The sequence below is a fragment of the Dermacentor albipictus genome, chromosome 6 (assembly GCF_038994185.2).
Source record: "Dermacentor albipictus isolate Rhodes 1998 colony chromosome 6, USDA_Dalb.pri_finalv2, whole genome shotgun sequence".
In the NCBI taxonomy this organism is placed as follows: domain Eukaryota; kingdom Metazoa; phylum Arthropoda; class Arachnida; order Ixodida; family Ixodidae; genus Dermacentor; species Dermacentor albipictus.
In genome coordinates, this window is record NC_091826.1 from 120,652,583 (window position 1) to 120,672,806 (window position 20,224).

Genomic DNA, 20,224 nt, shown 5'->3' on the forward strand with positions numbered 1-20,224 from the left:
ACGTCAATATTCGAAAGGGAAATGGGTTTTCGGCACCACACGGCTACATCTTCCACACATAGCACTTATTGCATGTTCTGAATGTGCATTCCTTGCTGGTGGCATATCTTCTAATGTGAAAATAGTTTGTTCGACGTAGTTTTACTTGTATATTTTCGAACTTATCCATAAGTTCTCTCTGCTCTACTTGTAGGTACCTCTTCAATACTGGTACCCGTGCTGTGCCTTCTTTAGCGCCTTAAATGTTGTGAAAGTTGTGGATTCATAAAACAGTAAGCCTATCCAATATAAAGAAGTAACTTCCAGACAAAGGAATCACGACAAACCAGCTCAGGTGGTGGCCCTATTTTACTTGCTTTCACTTCTTATTTCTGCTGCCGGACGGTTGCGACCAATATGCTCACGAATGTTTGGGTCATTAACATTTCAAGCGATCAGTAATGGTTTCATATGTGCAACATCTTCCTCTGTCTATGTCATTGACTTGACTACATATAGCAAGTTCAGCTGCGTGATTATTGGTGTAGCTGAAGTGGTAAATCACACAGTTTCCGCAAACAGTCTGATTGGCGAAAAGCATACAGGAATTGGTCTTAGAGATATTGGTTCAGTGGTGGCTTTCCACTAAATTAACTCTTGAAGAGGCAGATTTCACTTGATCGAAAGGCCCAAGTAAAACCAAGCCTAAAATTGATGACGCCAAATGCAGTCATCATGTATGACCGAGGAACAACACGTGACAGAACCATGAGCAGTGAAATTCATCTCAATAGAATACAAAGTGCAGCTGCATTTAGTATTTTAGTACTGGTATACTAAACCCAACCATTTATATCAGTTGTTTGGATGGCATAATGAACAAGATTCCTCTAATAGGCGATGGGAAAAGCTAAATAAAAAGGTGCTGCTTTAGGTAGTGTCATTGGTCCAAAATATGCACTCTCGCATGCAGCGGATGCTGTCCATAAATTGGTTTACATACAGGTATGAAATCTTGTAACTGCACCATGTGTTAAAATTTAAATAAGATCAGCTGAATACGATATAGAGCATCTGTGATGGGGTATAGTTGGTGCGACATGCCTTGATATTAGAAGTTGTGCTGTTTTATTCACACACACCTACACGTAAACCCCCGTTACGCATCCATTTGTGTTTACGTGTTACTGTGTACATCAAAAGAAGAGCACAACTTATACAACAAGACATAAAGACAAATAACTTTTTGTACCGGTCTAATCGCTATTAGTTACGCAATTATTTCTTTTTCTCACATGAAGCAACTCAACTGTGTCCATAAGGTAAGCTGATGCTGCTAATCTGAGCTAGGCATGGGTATCATTTTCCGAATATGATAAAATAAACAGGTGTTCATTATGGGCCTAAAATTGATGGTTTTACAATATCTTATGTGGCTGCGTAGTAAATTTGTGTAAAAAAAAGAAATGTGCAGCAGACTGATGAAAATGGCGTGGCTAATATAATATAGGGTGCAGATACTCTGCTTGCAGAGTCACTTGAATATTTTCCCGGCAGTTCTTCCTCATTGGCTGTCTTCGATAGCGTAACTAATGCTGATATAAATGTGAAAACTTGTGTTCAGAATATTCTCACGATAGCCAGTAGGCATACTTTATATTGTGAGAGCAGCTGAATTCTCAGGCGCAATGCACTGGGGCCATGGACATGCTAAAGAATGACAAGAGGCGAGGCACCTCTTTCCATAGTCTGGCAGCACAGCTGAAGACGGTTTAATTAATGAGTGAAACTATGTCCTGTGCAATATAAAGATCAGTGAGATAGCCACTTATAGCGTCCAACCTCCTACACTCACGAATGATAGATAGCAGTATGCTTGCAGCTAGATGAAAGTGCACCACAAAAACATTTAATGGACAAACTTTGCAGGAGTAAGTCAGTTTAATACACATTATTTGCTAATGACTGTCGGTAGAATGAACAGGAAGACAGGAAATAAAGCACTTTTCAGGGACCTAATGCTGCATGTACTTGTGCTGTTCGCTTTAAACTGAAGGCTCGTGCCAAAACGGGTGACACGAACCATAGAATCAAATAGGGAGGATATACAACGTAACGGCAAACTTTCGCTTACCCAATTGGGCCTGCATTAGTAACATGACCATAGCTAGGCAGTGAGGAAGAACTGTAGGCAAAATTTCTTTCACACAATTTTCTGGCTGCTAGCAGAATATCGTGTATCACCATACCTGTGACACTTGTTATAACTTGCCTTACGTGCTCTTTTTTACATTCATATTTATTTTTGTCAGGAAATGTAAAATTTGTGCTAATGAGAAGGGAGCATCCAGTTATTACCTATAACGTATTCATCTACCATGCCACTAGTATCCTTACAAACAGATAATAATAATAATATATGGGGTTTTACGTGCCAAAACCACTTTCTGATTATGAGGCACGCCGTAGTGGGGGACTCCGGAAATTTTGACCACCTGGGGTTCTTTAACGTGCACCTAAATCTAAGTACACGGGTGTTTTCGCATTTCGCCCCCATCGAAATGCGGCCGCCGTGGCCGGGATTCGATCCCGCGACCTCGTGCTCAGCAGCCTAACACCATAGCCACTGAGCAACCGCGGCGGGTAACCTTACAAACAGACTCTGTGCTTAGTCACCAACCAAAACAAGCACTTAGGATTCTTAGGTATATAAGCCGCTTGCATCACAATATTTAAAGCAATTTCGTGCAATCTAAAAATTCTTGCTATTCAGACCAATGTTCACATAATAGAAAGCAAGGTTGCGCGAAATTTTCACTCACGACATTAAAGCTTTCAGGCGTGTCTTGACGCCCGTAACTATTATGATGTTCCCTAAACTCCTCCACAATAGAACCACCTTTAAAAGTGCAGCAATAACTTCTGAAACAAATGATACATGCACGAATCAGAAAAGGCCGGCGTGACAGGGCTCATCTATAAGGGTACTACATATAAAAACGCCATCGGCAACTCTTCTGCACAGTCTACTTCTGAGCACACATAGATCACGTAGAACGAGCACTTCCACACCCAGCAACGCTGCGACATATCGCACATATACATCATGATTTGTAGCTTATGAACACATTTCGTAGCAGCGAGAACACAGCTCGAACATCGCGGTCATCTCGGCGCATCGCAGCTCGCAGCTGGCAAAACGGCCCACACGCACTATAGAACACGTGGAATAAGAGTGATAACGAGGCAATAAAAGCTTATCGCTATTGGTCGTATCATTACTTCTGAAAGTTGCAAAGGACTGGCGTTCACCATTTGGCGAAAACGAACCACATACAGAGAACAAATAAGAATACTGTACGCTGGGTGCGCCGATCGGCCACTGTTTCGTCACGCCCTGAACATCTGTCCTTCTCAGAATGCACGTCTATGTTTTAAACATCCCGTTTGGAACGCACAGCGAAGCACGTACGGCACAAAATGCCACGAAGTCGACGGATTTAACAGACAGACAGACAGACAGACAGACAGACAGACAGACAGACAGACAGACAGACAGACAGACAGACAGACAGACAGACAGACGGACGGACGGACGGACGGACGGACGGACAGACAGACAGACAGACAGACAGACAGACAGACAGACGGACGGACGGACGGACGGACGGACGGACGGACGGACGGACGGACGGACGGACGGACGGACAGACAGACAGACGGACGGACGGACGGACGGACGGACGGACGGACGGACAGACGGACAGACAGACAGACAGACAGACAGACAGACAGACAGACAGACAGACAGACAGACAGACAGACAGACAGACAGACAGACGGACGGACGGACGGACGGACGGACGGACGGACGGACGGACGGACGGACAGACAGACAGACAGACAGACAGACAGACAGACAGACAGACAGACAGACAAATTTTATTCGTAGCAAGTGAGTTTGGACTCGTCTGGGTCCCTGGACCACCGCGCGGTCCCACACTACGTCGAGACGTTCATGTTCCTTTTGTTCATGGCGTGGGCAGCCCGAGCCACCGCAGTAAGCTGCGATGTCAGGTCCGTAGACGAGAGCAGGACTCATTATGCAAGAAGGAGGTGAGGAGTGCAGACAGGACACAAGAGTAGAGAAGTGGACAACAGGAACGCCGCACTTCTCTACTCCTGTGTCCTGTCTTCACGCCTCACCTCTTTTTTGCTTAATGGATCCTTACCAACTAGCTCAGCTTTCTGTAGTTCTAAGCCTCAAGAGAGCAGGACCTCCCAGTCCTCCCAGTCCTTTCAGCTTGAGATGGTGGGCTGTCCCGGCGGGGGAGGATCAGCAGAGCAGCCAAAAAGAATGTGGGAGAGTGTGGCGTAAGGGGAGATGTCGCAGTAGTGCGATAGCAGCGGAGGGGATGGGAGAGAGTGGGTCTGGAGGCGTCTCCAGAGGATCTCTTGGGAGTGGGTTAGGGAAGGGTGGGGAGGAGGGTAAGTCCGACGGTTCAAACGGGGCACTTGCGTGAGCCCCGTAAGGCTGTGCGTCCACTTCCTCGAGAAACCTGGATCGAGGCTGTCCTGAGCCCGGCAAATTAAACCTCGGGCCAATTTATTGGGAGCCTCGTTTACGGTGTTCCCAGAATGAGCCGGCACCCACCGGAGCTCTAACCTGCGTGGTAAATTCTTGGTGCGGGCGTTCAACAAGTTCCAGGCAGGGGTGTGAATCCTGCCTTTGTCAAAGTTGGACAAAGCAGTCTTTTGAACCGCTAAAGGTGTAGAGGTGTAGAGGTGTAGTGTAGGTGGTAGAGGTGTAGAAGTGTAGGTGTAGAGGTGTAGAGGTGTAGAGCCCGAGGGAAGATGGTGAGTGAAGATGGTGAGTTAGGGGTCGTGGTAGGGTTGGGTTGTAAGCAACTGCTGCAGCTTCATGCATTGTACATGCGGCGTCTACCCAAACGGCTTTCTCGACTTGTCCGTAGTACTTGTAGAGGGCATTTGCGCGAGCTGCACGGCGGGAGATGTGATACTGGGGATGGACGTTTCGAGGAAGTGTTTTACTTCAAGGTGTGTATGAATGTGTCGAGGAATGGCTATAAGGGTTGACTGATTAGCGGGTATGTTGATGCGAAGGGAGGCGAGGATATGGCGGCCAGTGGCGCTCGCGGCAAGTCGTAAGTACTGCGTCTGGAGGTGCGCCTCAACTAGTTCAGGAAGCGTGTCATGCATGCCTAGTGCAAGAAGCTTGGCTGTGTTAGTACTGCGGGGTAGGTTTAGGGCTGCCTTAGTTGCAAGGCGGGTCATGGCGTTCACGCACTCGGTTTCCGTGCAGTTCAACTTGAGATATGGAGCGGCGTACAGAATGCGGCTAAGCATAAAACCATGTATATCTTTCATGTCTGCTTCCTCTAAACCCTTGCGCAGGGAAGACACGCGGCGTAGAAGCTGCTACACTGATTGCGTTGAGGCCTTGAGTGCTTTAAGGGTATGGGCATTGCATCCGGAATCTTGCAGGTAGAGGCCAAGGATGCGCAGGGTGGGAGTGAGGGGGATAGGGAATCCTTGTAAAGTGATCTGGATGGGTGAGTTAGCGGCAGAGTTTGGTCTCATTGGGAGGAGCGCCGACTTAGAGGGGGAACACTCGAGTCTGATAGACCATACGTGAGCGGAGATGGTGTCGGCTGCTAATTGTAGAGTTCCCTCAGTTTCCCCGTCAGAGTCATGAGTGGTCCATGAGGTAATATCAGCAGTGTAGAGAGTATGTTTTAGGTGTGGGACGAGGTTGAGCTTCTGGGCTAAGGGGATGAGAGCAGTGTTAGATAGAAAGGGGCAGAGGACCATGCCTTGAGAGGTTCCAAACTCGCCGAGTGTATAAGGGGGTGTGCTGAGCTGATCAATGGGCAAGGAGGCAGTGCGGTCAGAGAGGAAGGCGCGAACGTAGTTGTAGGGTTTAGGGCCTACATGCAGTGCCTGCAGTTCCCGCAAGATGGTAGCGTGGCGAATTCTGTCAAATGCTTTAATGAGGTCAACCGCCAGGATAGCTTTAGTAATATTGTCACCCAGCTATTGCAACTAAAACAGTTTACCACCGATAGATTGGCAAAAAAAACGTCTGCTTTTAGCGATGGCTGGTCCTCGCAGAGCGCGCGTGCAACCACGACCTTCGTCGTTCTCGCCTTAAGGGTCCCGTGTCATCACGTGCAAACTTATGTCGCGTCATTGCTCCCCTCTCAAAAGCGACCGGCCTGGTCGCTTCAAGGGCAGCGGGCGCGCACTATGGGCAAGAGTGCCAACTCGAAAAGAAAAAAAAAACATGCAGGAATGTACTCAATGCTGAAGAGGTTTGTGAGGGTTGCTTATCCCTCGCGTGCGTAGTACGGCTTCATCCGTACTACGTGGACGACTTCAGCATGGGGACGGCGTCGGTTCGAACCAGGATCAGAGCTTTGAGCCACCACCTCGTAGTTCACATCACTGAGGTGGCATACAACTTCATAAGGGTCGAAATGGCGGCGCAACAATTTCTCTGAGAGCCCACGGTGTCGGATAGGTGTCCACACCCACACGCGGTCGCCTGGTAAATACTGGACATTCCGTCGGGTCCGGTTGTAACGGTAGGCGTCGGTATTTTGCTGGGTGCGGATGCAATTCCGAGCAAGCTGGCGAGCTTCCTCGGCTTTCTCGACGAAATCTTCAGTGGTGTCATTCCTTGTGGTTCCGTTGTCTACCGGTAGTATGGCGTCTAAGGGAGTTATAACGCGACGCCCGTAAACAAGCTCGAATGGTGTAAACTCGGTGGTCTCCTGCACAGCGGTATTGTAAGCAAACGTGACGTATGGAAAAATTTCACCCCATGCTTTGTGTTCCACATAAATGTACATGGAGAGCATGTCGGCTAATGTTCTGTTTAGGCGCTCTGTTAAGCCGTTAGTTTGGGGATGATCCGCTGTGGTCTTTCGGTGGTCGCTGTGCGTCAGTGTGACGACTTGTTGCAATACCTCCGCTGTAAACGCTGCACCGCGGTCAGTAATGAGTACAGCGGGTGCACTGTGGTGAAGCATGATGTTGTGAACGAAGAAGCTGGCGACTTCAGCAGCAGTTCCCCGCGGCGCAGCTTTCGTCTCCGCATAGCGAGTTAAATAGTCAGTTTCCACGATTATCCACTTATTTTCCAAGGATGACGTGGGGAACGGCCCAAGAAGGTCCATTCTCACTTGCTGTAACGGCGCCGGAGGCACATGCAAAGGCTCAAGGAGGCCGGCAGGCTTGACGGGTGGAACTTTACGCCTCTGACAGTCACGGCACGTTCGCACATAGCGCTGAACCAATGAAAATAGGTGTGGCCAATAGTATTTTTGCCGTATGCGCGCTAATGTCCTTGCAAAACCTAAGTGACCGGCACAAGGATCGTCGTGACACACCTGTAAAACTTCCTCGCGCAGTGCTGTCGGAACGACGAGAAAGAACGTTTCCTGGCTGTTCTCGAAATTTTTCTTGTACAGGACATCGTTTCGCAGGCAGTACGACGTCAGTCCTCGTGAAAGTGATCGTGTGACAACAACGTCAGCTCCCTCGAGATTTCGGATGACTGAAAGCAGCTCAGAGTGTGCACGTTGATAGTCAGCCATGCGCACTACGTCGACGACACCAAGAAACGGCAAATCTAGCTCCAAGTCGGAGGATGTCAAGGGAATAGGAGAACGTGACAAGCAGTCAGCGTCGCTATGCTTATGTCTGGATCTGTAGACAACAGTTATGTCGTATTCCTGGAGGCGGAGGCTCCAACGAGCGAGGCGACCTGATGGGTCTCGTAGATTGGAAAGCCAGCAGAGCAAGTGGTGATCGCTGATCGCTCGAAATGGCCGGCCGTATAACTAGGGTCAGGACTTGCTGATGACCCAAACGACTGCTAAGCATTCTTTTTCGGTCGTTGAATAATTAGCTTCTCCTGTTGTCAGACTACGACTCGCGTACGCAATTAGACGTTCTGCGCCATCTTGCCATTGAACCAGAATGGCCCCGAGTGCTACGATGCTGGCGTCGGTGTGTATTTCAGTTGCCGTGGTGACATCAAAGTGCGCCAGCATTGGAGTGGATTGAAGGCGTTTACGCAATTCGGTGAAGGCCTGCTCTTGGTCTTCCGTCCACGCAAAGGGCACATCTTGTTGCGCTAGTCTCGTGAGCGGTTCAGCAATCCTTGAGAAGCCTTCACCGAAACGATGGTAGAAAGCGCAGAGGCGCAGGAACCGCTGAACAGCCTTTTTGTCGTGAGGACGAGGAAACTCGGCAACGGCAGCGAGTTTTTCTGGGTCTGGTCGTACGCCTTGGGAGCTGACCACGTGGCCTAGCAACTTGAGTTCCAGGAATCCAAAGTAACATTTTTCAGGCTTGATGGTGGATGGTGAGGTTGGCCTGGCGTATTGCGGTAAGGACATTTCGTAGCCGGGCGAGATGTTCCTCGAACGTGCTGGAAAACAGAACAACGTCGTCTAGGTACACTAGACATGTCTGCCACTTTAGTCCAACGAGTACAGTGTCCATCATTCGTTGGAACGTAGCAGGAGCAGAACAGAGACCGAAAGGCAGCACTTTAAGTTCTTACAGCCCATCGGGAGTCACGAAGGCGGTTTTTTCACGGCCCCGCTCGTCCACTTCGATTTGCCAGTAGCCTGACTTTAGGTCTAAAGAAGTAAAGAACTGAGCATGACGCAGACGGTCCAAAGCGTCATCGATCCGTGGCAGAGTATAAACGTCGCGTTTGGTGACTCGGTTAAGCCGTCTGTAGTCAACGCAGAAGCAGAGTGTGTTGTCTTTCATTTTTACTAGTACGACAGGCGATGCCCACGGACTTTTCGACGGCTGGATGACGTCATCATTTAGCATTTCTTGAATTTGACGCTTAATCGCCTCCCGCTTCATAGGTGATACGCGACACGGATGTGACGAACAGGCCGCGCCGACTCCTCTGTAACGATCCGGTGTTGCGTAACGGAAGTGCGCTGGACTTTGGATTCCGTGGAAAAACATCCGGAGAATTCTGTCAGTAGGCCCAGCTGCTGATCCTTCTGTGTGCAACTACTAAATCAGCATTAATGTGGACGCGGGTATTCAGGCTGGCGTGAGTTGTTGCATCCGGTGAAGTCACTTGTAACGTGCCGATGTCGGAGAAGTCAGCAGTGTCGTTCAAGAATGCCACAGCTGTACCTTGAGGGGCGTGCTGATACTCATGGCTGAAGTTTGTCAACAAAACTTGCGAGCACTTATGCTGTATCCGAACAAGGCCCCGGGCGATGCAGATGTGCCTTTCGAGCAGCAGCGGGATATTTGCCTCGGCAATACCCTCATAGCCGTCGAATGCGTCGCAGGTGACGAGGGTCACTACGCCGTTCCTTGGTGGCACCGTGATGTTGTCGTCAAGAATCCTCAAGGCGACGACACACGTGTCGTCAGTGGTGCTCCCTGCTAAGGCCTGCGCCGTCGAAAACGTTACCCGCGACTTTTGTAAGTTAATCACAGCCCCAGTAACCTGCAGAAACTCCATTCCCAGAATTAGGTCCCTCGAACAGCTTGGGAGGATAACGAATTCTTCGAGGTACGTAAACCCACGAATGCTCACTCGCGCTGTGCGTATTCCTACCGGGGTTAGCAGATGACCTCCTGCAGTGCGAATCTGCGACCCAGTCCACTCGGTAGAAACTTTCTTCAGCTTGCAGGCAAGGTCAATGCTCATAACTGAGGCGTCTGCTCTAGTGTCGATTAACGCCGTTATTTCTTCGTCGTCTATGGTGACGGGAATGTTCGACGTTACTCCCTCTCGTAAGGTGTTTGACTCCGTCTGTACGTCTGCGTCATTCTGTTTTTGTCGTTGTCGTCGTAGTGGAGTATCTTGCGTATGGTCGTCGTCAGCGGCCTCACCTCCGGAGGTCGCTGAACTCAGTTTTCGCGACCCACCGGGCTAGGCGAGCGGCGTCTCAGAGCGCCGCGAGTAAAGGCTTGCCTTGGTGAGGGTGACCTGTAACGAGCAGGAGACGACGAATGGGGTTCCTGACATCGCTGATCAACATTGCGACGATTAATTCGCGACGAAACTCTCTATTTCCGGCAGCCGCTCAGCAGGTCGTGGACGAGGTGCCTTCGGCGAGAATCCACGAAGCCCCACATGACGATAAGGACACATTCTGTAGATGTGTCCGTCTTGAATGAATAGAATTTATTGATAGGAAAGACAGAGAGGTCGACCTGAGCTAGTGCGCTCTAGTCTGCTACTCTGTACTGGGGAAGACGGAGGGGGAGTGAAAGTATTGGGATGGATGATGATGATAAGAGAAGTGGTGAGTGCTTATGTACATGAGACAGTTGCCTCGCTAGAGCCGCTCGTCGAGCTTGGTGTCTTGCTCCGGTGTTTTGCTCCGTGTAAGCTTCGGGGGCAAACAGAATTTACCCTCTGGGTCAATCATATGTAGACGTCTGTGAATGTTATCAGAGTGGGCTCTGTAAGCCTTTGTAAGGTCCTGCATGAGTGCCTTGATCATTGAGTTGGTGTCAGGTCGCGAGTAGGTAATCCGTACTTCAGCAGAGGAAGAGGAAGCCGATCTTGCCTCGCTGTCAGCGAGTTCATTGACAAAAACACCACAATGGCAAGGCACCCATTGAAAGGTGATCACGTGGCCACTTAACTCGGCACTGTGATAAAGTTCGACGATTTCCAGCACGAGCAGATAGTATGGTCCTTTGTTTAAAAAGTATTTTAGCGCCTGTAGCGCTGATTTGGCATCGCACAATATTGTCCATTTATGGGGTGTCCGTCTTCGCCACAATGAAAACAAAGGGGCTTGTAGTCTGTGGTGCGCCAGACGTCGTTCTTCCTAGTCCTTGCTTCGGCGATGTGCGGCGGCCTGCGAACCCGCATGAAGCTTACGTCGATTCGATGAGTGGGGTGTACCACGCTGCACGCACATGAGGGTGGCGGACGGCGTACTGCTTCAGCTTAACTCAATCCGGCGTGCGGTCCCTGCTGTGGTGCCTCGTACTGTCCAGGAATATGGACGGCCTGTCGGACCTCGGCGCTCACCTATTTCCGCAATTGAAAGTTGTCCCACAGGGGTAGTGGTCGTCTGCATCTTCTGCAGTACCTCCTTGACAACAGCCCTGATGAGTTCTCGCAAGGCGCCAACGTCGTTACCGAGGGTAACGGCAGGGACCTCCCTTGAAATCATGGCGCCGCGGTTGTTGCCGGATGAGTGCCTTGATCATTGAGTTGGTGTCAGGTCGCGAGTAGGCAATCCGTACTTCAGCAGAGGAAGAGGAGGCCGATCTTGCCTCGCTGCCAGCGAGTTCATTACCAAAAACACCACAATGGCTAGGCACCCATTGAAAGGTGATCACGTGGCCACTTAACTCGGCACTGTGATAAAGTTCGACGATTTCCAGCACGAGCAGATAGTATGGTCCTTTGTTTAAAAAGTATTTTAGCGCCTGTAGCGCTGATTTGGCATCGCACAATATTGTCCATTTATGGGGTGTCCGTCTTCGCCACAATGAAAACAAAGGGGCTTGTAGTCTGTGGTGCGCCAGACGTCGTTCTTCCTAGTCCTTGCTTCGGCGATGTGCGGCGGGCTGCGAACCCGCATGAAGCTTACGTCGATTCGATGAGTGGGGTGTACCACGCTGCACGCACATGAGGGTGGCGGACGGCGTACTGCTTCAGCGTAACTCATTCCGGCGTGCGGTCCCTGCTGTGGTGACCCGTACTGTCCAGGAATATGGACGGCCTGTCGGACCTCGGCGCTCACCTATTTCCGCAATTGAAAGTTGTCCCACAGGGGCAGTGGTCGTCTGCAACTTCTGCAGTTCCTCCTTGACAACAGCCCTGATGAGTTCTCGCAAGGCGCCAACGTCGTTACCGAGGGTAACGGCAGGGAGCTCCCTTGAAATCATGGCGTCGCGGTTGTTTTTCCTGGCCCGCTGTTGAAGGGCATTTTCCATAGTAGTGGCTTTGTCATGGAACCCTCTTTGACGCCACGCATGAGATGGCGCACCTTCTTTGTTTCCGTCATAGAAGGGTACGCATGTCTGAAAAGCCGATTCATGTCTTCTACGTACGCCGTCACTCGCTCATTCGGGCCTTGAATTCTTGCCGCCAACGCTAACACCGCCCTCTTCTTCCTGTCCACCCTGGCGAAGGCATTGAGGAACTGCCTACGAAATTTTTCCCATGACGTCAGTGTCACCTCGTGTTTCTAGAACCATGTTTTCGCGGAATCCTGAAGAGCGTACACGTAGCGTAGCTTACGCTCGTCGTTTCAGTTGTTGAAGTTGGCAACCCGGTCAAAATGGTCAAGCCAGTCGTCGGCGTCCTCTGAAGCACTTCCGTGGAACAGATTCGGCGTCCGGATGTGATTGACGACAACGTCCGATGCTGCAGGAGTGGCAGGAGGTGGCTGGTTCGTCATTCTAGTTCGTTCGGGTAGCAGACCGTGCTGTGGCTGGAGTCCCAGGAGACGTCTGCTGGCATGTACGTGCACAGGGGTAAGCTCGGCTGAACTACTCGCCGGGCTTAGGTCAGGGGTATGCTCCGGAGATCTTAACATCGACCGTACCCCGCACGTCCACCAGAAATGTCACCCAGCTATTACAACTAAAACAGTTTACCACTGACAGATTGGCAAAAAAAAACGTCTGCCTTTAATGATGGCTGGTCCTCGGAGAGCGCACGCGCAAGCACGAACTTCGTCGTTCTCCATAAGGGTCCCGTGTCATCACGTGCAAACTTAATTCGCGTCAATATGGGGGATGGTATCATCAAGCAGATCGTGCGTAATTTGAAGTAGGGCATCCTGCGCAGATAGATGCGCACGAAAGCCCGCCATACTGTGGGGGAAAAGGTGATTGTCTTCCATGTACGTTGTCAGTCGGGCAAGGATTATGTGCTCAAAGGCCTTGCCGGGACAGGATGCAACCATGGCTTATTCTTCCAACGCCAAGGCGTTGGAAGAATAAGCCATGGTTCAAGGCTGATTTACGACGCCTTCATAACAAACGCCAAAGAGCGTTTAAAAAATATGAGAAGAATCGAAACCCCTTGACGAAAACAAACTTAGAGGCGGCTAACAATGCTCTACAGATGGCTGTTGCGAAAACTAAAAAGGGCTTCCTTGACTCCTTCTCGTCAAGGTTCCAAAAGAACCCAAAGGAATTCTGGCGATACGTCAAACGCAATGGTAAAGATAATGTAGGCATTCCAACCATAGCGCACAATGGCCACATGATAGATGGCAGTCTTGAAAAAGCAAACTCCTTCAATGTGTTATTTCACACAGTGTTATTTGACACAGTGTACGACTGTTTTTCTGTTATCCTACTGTTATTACGTTTGGGGGATGTCGAGACTAACCCTGGACCTAACACACGTTCTGAATCTGTGCTTGATATTGAATCGCTTCCTTCTGATCCTTCTGAACAAATGAACGTTTTATTAAAACTGCTTAAGGATCTGCACACTCGATCGCTTCAAACTTCCAAAACATAAGCCGAACTAGCTGCTGATGTAAAGTCGATCCAAAATGGCCAGAAAAGCATTGAAACGAAAATTACAGGTCTCCAAAATCGCTTAGATTTACTTGAAGAAAAATTTAAAAACGTCGACCAAGTGGCCAAAGAAATCTCAGAAGTGAATGCCAAGGTAAACAGTACGACCTGTCGCTTGGAAGCGCTTGACTTACGCCTCGTTGACATTGAAGACAGATCGCGCCGTGATAACCTAATATTTCGTGGTATCCCTGACACAAAAGAATCATGGCAAGAAACCGAGACCAAGTTAATATCAACGATTAAATCATTCTTCGATACATTTCCAGATGACACCCTCCATCGCGCACATCGCCTTGGCCCTTTAGATCCTAACGAGTGTCGCCCCATAGTTGCAAAGTTTTCACATTCGAAAACCCGGGAGAAAGTGTTCGCGCTGCGCGATCAATCCAAACAACAACCTTACTATTAGCGAAGACTTCTCGGTTCCCACCCGCATTGCTCGCAAAAAGTTAAGAGTTCGGTACCAGTCACCCCGGTTCCCCCAACTTTAAACTCCGCTACAATAAATTATTTCTGAACAATAAGTGTTATATTTACGACGCGTCTACCGATAGCGTCCGTGCAAGAGCCCAGAGTGCATTTGGCACATTACAGAATCATTCGGTTCCACTACGTGCGTCACAATAGGGAAGCGTAAGGGGTAGTGGCCTAACATCACAAAAAGCTTTACCTTACTTGCCTATTCTTTTTACAAATATAAGAAGCCTTGGGAATAAATTTCATTCTTTATCTTCGGCAATCGACACGTGCGATGCAAAAATTATGCCTTGAAAGAAACTTGGCTTCCTGCACATGTGCGCGATTATGATACTTTCTGTGGCGCCGGCAATTTCGCTGTCTACCGCTGTGACCGATCTGCACGTCGAGGAGGAGGCGTCCTTCTCACAATTTCTAAAGATATTCCATCATTTCATATAGATATTAACACTGAACTTGAAACCACGTGGGCTTGCCTAACTGAAGATAATCCTCGGCGTTTGCTACCGCTCACCCTCGTCATCTGCTACTTTCACTGAACAGCTACACGATGCTATTAATCTATTTTTTTCCCGTTTTCCTACAGCACCGTTATTCTTACTCGGCGATTTTAGTTTTCCAAATTTAATATGGAATACGCATACACCCACCATAAAGCCTTTTTCCGTTCAGGCTTAAGATTTCTGTACACTGTGTTCCCTATTTTCATTTTCCCAACTTGTGACTCAGCCTACCAGATCATCCATCAGAACCGCTAACACGCTTGATTTAATCCTAACTAATCGACCAGAACTTGCTTCCTCCATAACATACCTACCTGGTATTAGCGACCATGCCTTACTGACATTCGGTGTAAAAGTCTTCCATCCCAAAAAGATAAAAGTTAATAAAGTAATACGCGATGACAAGAAAGCCAACTTTGAAGCCATTAACAATGAACTATCGTCATATATTCAAACATTTTTTGTTGATTTTGAGAACCGTACGGTCCAATCAAATTGGGATATATTTGTAGACCAAGTACGCCTATTAACTTAAAAGTTCATTCCTAATCGCATCATCACTTCTAATCCTCAATCCCCTTGGTACAACTCTTATATAAAGCGCCTATCTAACAGAAAAAAACGTCTCTATCGCTTAGCTAAATCATCTGCAAGTAAAACAACTTGGAAAACCTATAACGTTGCCAATAATTTGTACTTAACTGCACTAAAAATGCTAAAGACAATCACTTCTGCCATACATTACCTGACATGCTTACGACAGATATCCGAAAGTTTTGGCGCGTCATTAGCCCGTCTTCTGATACCTCGATCACCTTGAAAGATGAGTCTGGTGAAGTTATTTCAAGTGAAGCTCGCGCAAACATTCTCTGTGAATCATTTGCAAATAATTTTTCCACTTCATCGAACATTGATCTACCACGCTCAGAACACTACAACTATCTCATTATGCAACCCATAGCTCTTGACTTTGCAGGTATTGCTAGGCTGATTCATGATTTGCCTTTAAATTCAGCTCCCGGTTATGATACCATTAATAGTAAATTTTTGAAAAACACTACCACATACTGCTCTGTAATATTTGCTAATATTTTCCAGCAATCAATAAACACTTGTACTCTGCCAGCTCAATGGAAAATAGGGAAGGTGGTTCCGTTGCATAAGTCTGGTAACAAAAGCTCACCCCTGAATTACCGCCCGATTTCGCTTACGAGCACCTGTTGCAAACTTCTTGAACATGTTATATTTACTAATCTCGTTGACTTTCTTGACTCGAACACATTTTTCAGCTCTGCTCAACATGGTTTTCGCAAAACATTCTCATGTGAAACCCAACTAATAACTTTCACTCATAGATTACACTGTATTTTAGACCGTGCCTCCTGTGCTAACTGTGTATTTTTAGACTTTAGCAAAGCATTCGAGAAGGTTTGCCACAAACTGCTCCTATTCAAGCTGAGTCTTTTAAACCTTGACAGTAACCTGCTGAAATGGATTGAGTGTTGAAGCGGTCTGCGCTGGACGCATGAAAGAAGACGAAGGAATGGGCTAGGGGCGAAGTGAGAAGGAAGAAGTAGGAATAAATTGGCGGACGACACCCGTCTCACTTAGATTATGTCATTTCTGTTGCCGTTCTAGTTAGGAATGCTACATTTTGGCGCAGCCGACAGTTTTCGAAGACCAGCCATGCGGGTGACGTTTTTCGTCGACCAGGCGTCATCGGAGTCTGTTGTGTTCACCCGATACCAAGTGCACGGTGAGCCAGCGACGGACCTTCCTCTTGAAGTTAGTTCTACCGCGCTGATCAACGTGGTGCTCCAACAAGCTGCAATCAGCCGCCAAGCCCTCGTGCAAACAGGATCGGTGACAGTGAATCTACAACTGCAGACACTGAGCGAATTCGTTCTGGAACCCATACGACGTGGCACCCTCAAAGAGGAAACGCCTGCCGGGAAGGTGAGCCTAGACTTGACTGTTATGGAACTGCAAAGGAACATTATACAACAGATCGAAATAATGAGAACTTTCCTCCAAGCGCTTAGTCAAGGTCAGTCAGCACGAAGCATTGTTGAACCAGATGTTTTTGAAGGAAACTCGCAAAATGCACACTACTGGCTGTGGTTTTTCGAGTACGCCTGTGACAGAAATATGTGGCACTCCGACGACACAAAGATTTTGCATATGCGCCGCTATTTGGGCGATATAGCCAGAAAATGGTATGACGTGCAACTCATGGATCATGGAACAACATGTTGGGAACTGTGGAAAAACAACTTTTTAGGGGCTTTCGAAGGCAACGCAGTAGAAAGATGGGATGCGGCACTGCGGTTCAGTTATACAGGTGGCTCTCTGCTTGAGTACTGTCTTGAGAAGCGTCGCCTATTGTTTTTTGCAGAACCGAAACTGTCGTCTTCTGCTGTTGTAGCTTTGATAACGCAAGGGTTGTGTATCGAGATCCGTATTGATGTCCAGCTCAAAGGTCCAAGAACGTTTGATGACCTTCTGAACTTTCTACAGACCTCAGTGCCAAGAATTACATCGAGAAGACAGCCAGATGGTAGAACAGCGCAACTTGATTCTCGTGAGCTGAGTGAGCATCTAGAGTCGTTGCTGTCAACTGAATGTGAACACAGCTTCATAAACAGATCTCTGGGAAGCGCAAATCATGACTGTGAGGATGGTGAAGAACCAATTACCGCAGTTCACGGCAACCTACTTCCACATAACCTGTCTACCGTGCATCACAAGCCCCAGACAGAGCTTCAGTGAGACAGTGTATTTGGTGTCGTCAAGCTTATTGTATGCCCCCATTAAGGTAGATGGCATTGAAATGAAGGCTCTCGTTGACAGTGGAGCTTCGGTATCTATTATCAACAAGACGAGTGGATGCCAGTCGTCTGCACGCTGGTAGAACTTTGCGTGTCCAAGCCTACGATGGGTCAGTGACCATGCATAGCGAATGGGTAACCCTGGCTATTGAATTTCAAGGAAAAGCTATTACCAGTGACGTATTGGCAATTCCCAATGTCACCTACGATTTTCTTTTGTCCCGTCCAGACATGAAAAAACTTAAGATGAACCTCTATTGGAATGACAAGGTAATGGCCGAAGACACGATAAGAACAGAAGATCCTGGTGAAGAACCTAGTGTATCAAGGCTAATTTTTCACCAGGAAGACATCAGGAATAAGTACCCAGAGCTTATATGCATGGGAAGCTACCCTACAGCAATGAAATCTCATGTCGTTCCTTTCGAGCTCGCAGATAAAACAGTGGTTCGTAGAACCCCCTATAATATGTCCAGAGATAAAAAGGTGTGGCTGAAAAAGGAGTTGCAAGAAATGTTAGACGCAGGTATCATCCGGCCTTCTGTATCACCATTTGCTTCTCCTATAACTATTGCACCTAAAGAAGACGGGACATTCCGCCTCTGCACAGACTACCGGGCTCTCAATCGTCAAACTGAATTGATACCTTATCCAATGCCGAGAATCGACGACATCATTGACGAAACCGGTGGTTGCCATTGTTTTTCACGAATAGATCTCTGCAAGGGCTTTTGGCAGATTCCACTAAGTGAAGAAACGAAGAAGTACACCGCGTTCATAACTCCATTCGACTTGTTTGAGTACAACCGCCTACCATTTGGTTGGAAAAACTCCCCTGCGTGGTTTCAGAAGATCATGACGGACATTCTGAAACCTTACCTGGGCATGTTTTGTAATGTGTACATCGACGACATCATCTTCTACTCAAAAACAAAGGACGAACACCGTAGTCATCTTGCAAAAGTTCTTCATGCCCTCAGTCTTGCCCAACTCAAAGTCAACTTCAAGAAAAGTGCGTTCCTTCAAGATACCGTAGTATTTCTTGGCAGGGTGTTTGATGGAGAGACTAAAAGCACCAAGCAGGAATCGGTAGAGAGAATCGCCAAGCTGGTAAAGCCTTATGATGTGCACTCCCTGCGCGTTTTTCTTGGCCTTGCAGGACACTTCCGGGCGTTTATCAAAGACTACGCACTGAGAACAAGGTGCCTCACACGTTTAACTCAGAAAGACGTGCCTTTTCATTGGGACGAGAAGTGCGAAGTTGTCTATGGTGAGCTTGTAAAACTAATATCGTCGGACCCCATCTTAAGAATACCGGATTTTTCTTTGCCTTTAGTGCTGAACACGGACGCATCACATTATGCTACCGGTGCAGTTCTATACCAGAAGCCATCCAAACAAGCTGATCAAGCCAAACACTACGTCGTGGGGTACTGCAGCTATACCCTGAAACCCGTCGAAATCAATTACTGTACCACAGAAAAGGAAGCTCTGGCCGTCTTAAAAGCTGTGCAGTACTTTCGTACTTACCTGTAAGGTGCCAAATTCATACTTTTCATGGACCATCAAGCACTGACTCAACTTCTGAGCATGGCCCAGCCAAGAGGCCGCATTGCTAGATGGGTGAACTATCTGCAACAATTTGATTTCGTAATTTCGCACCGTCCTGGCCCACTCCTCACTGACGCTGACGCACTATCAAGATTACTTGTACAGGAATCAAGCAATAATCCAGAGACAATCAATCATATTAAGCTATGGGAAGGTACAGAAGAGCTCCAGTTTATCAATGGAAGGTATCACGTACCACCAACTATGATTCCAAGGATTCTTCATTTATACCACGACACCCCTGAATCGGGTGGACATGATGGCTTCTGGCACACTTATAAGAAATTGCTCATGAGATTCACATGGCCGGGCATGAAAAACGACATCAGCCATTACATCCGCACATGCCACCTCTGCCAGGTGAACAAAGTTAAATTCAAGCAATCGACAGACGTTATGACAAACCCTGAATATTCAAGCGTCCCGTTCGAAGTAATTCATTTGGACTTCGCGGAGCTCAAAAAGAAGGGGGAAGGAGTCAAGCGAACGCAAGCTTTCTTGCTCCCCATAGATGAGTGCACAAGGACGATTGCGGCTAAAGCTGGCAAAGAAGACGCAAACAGCGTAATAGACCTCCTCAAAGCCGAATGTTTTAAACACACAAAGACGCTCGTCTGCGACAACGGGCCGGCTTTCCGGAGTGCCATGTTATCAGAGTGGGCACAGGAGCACGGCATAATGATAAAGTATGCTTCTCCATACCACCCGGCAGCAAACGGCCTAGCGGAACGTGCCATACGAGACATCAAACAGTATCTGAAGATGTATCCAGACTTTGCCGGTGGCTGGAAGTGCTGTCTCGAGGCCGCTGTGAAACATCACAACAGATCATACACCTCGGGTTTAGGCTGCAGCCCTCATTTTGTAACTTCGGGTACAGCGCCCATACTTCCTGTAGATCGTGAGCTAGGTCTCCTAGAGAACCTCGAACTTGCGGAAGTAAGGAAAACTGTCAAAGAACAGGAGGTCTACAAGCGCCGCATGAAGCGAAACTTTGATAAAAGGCACAGTAGCGAGATACCGGACATACAGCCTGGAGACTATGTCCTTGTAAGGAAAGGAGCTGTGCCCTCAAATTCAAAATTTTGCGGACCATTTCAAGTTAAGACTGCATGCCAGCATGGAATATTGAAGAATGTCTGTAACGCCGGAGCCTCGGGCCAAACGGAGTGCGCCGCTATTGGAAACATATTCAAGTATTACCCCATGAGGTGTAATTAAAAGAAATCCGGAAGAGTGAAGTGG

General features: G+C 48.1%; 1 protein-coding gene across 5 annotated transcripts in view; it reads left to right on the forward strand.

The window, feature by feature from the left end:
- The window catches only part of LOC135913793 (ATP-binding cassette sub-family C member 2-like), a 272,909-nt gene that overhangs the window by 14,470 nt on the left and 238,215 nt on the right, over window positions 1–20,224 (forward strand). Inside the window, exon 1 of one of the 5 annotated variants that reach the window (XM_070541304.1) lies at window positions 12,349–12,484. The exons of 3 other annotated variants lie outside the window; for them this stretch is intronic. The gene's annotated coding sequence lies outside the window, so the exon portion shown is untranslated. Of the gene's footprint in view, window positions 1–12,348; window positions 12,499–20,224 lie in introns of those variants that run through there. One more of the 5 variants, XM_070541303.1, reaches the window with a different exon arrangement.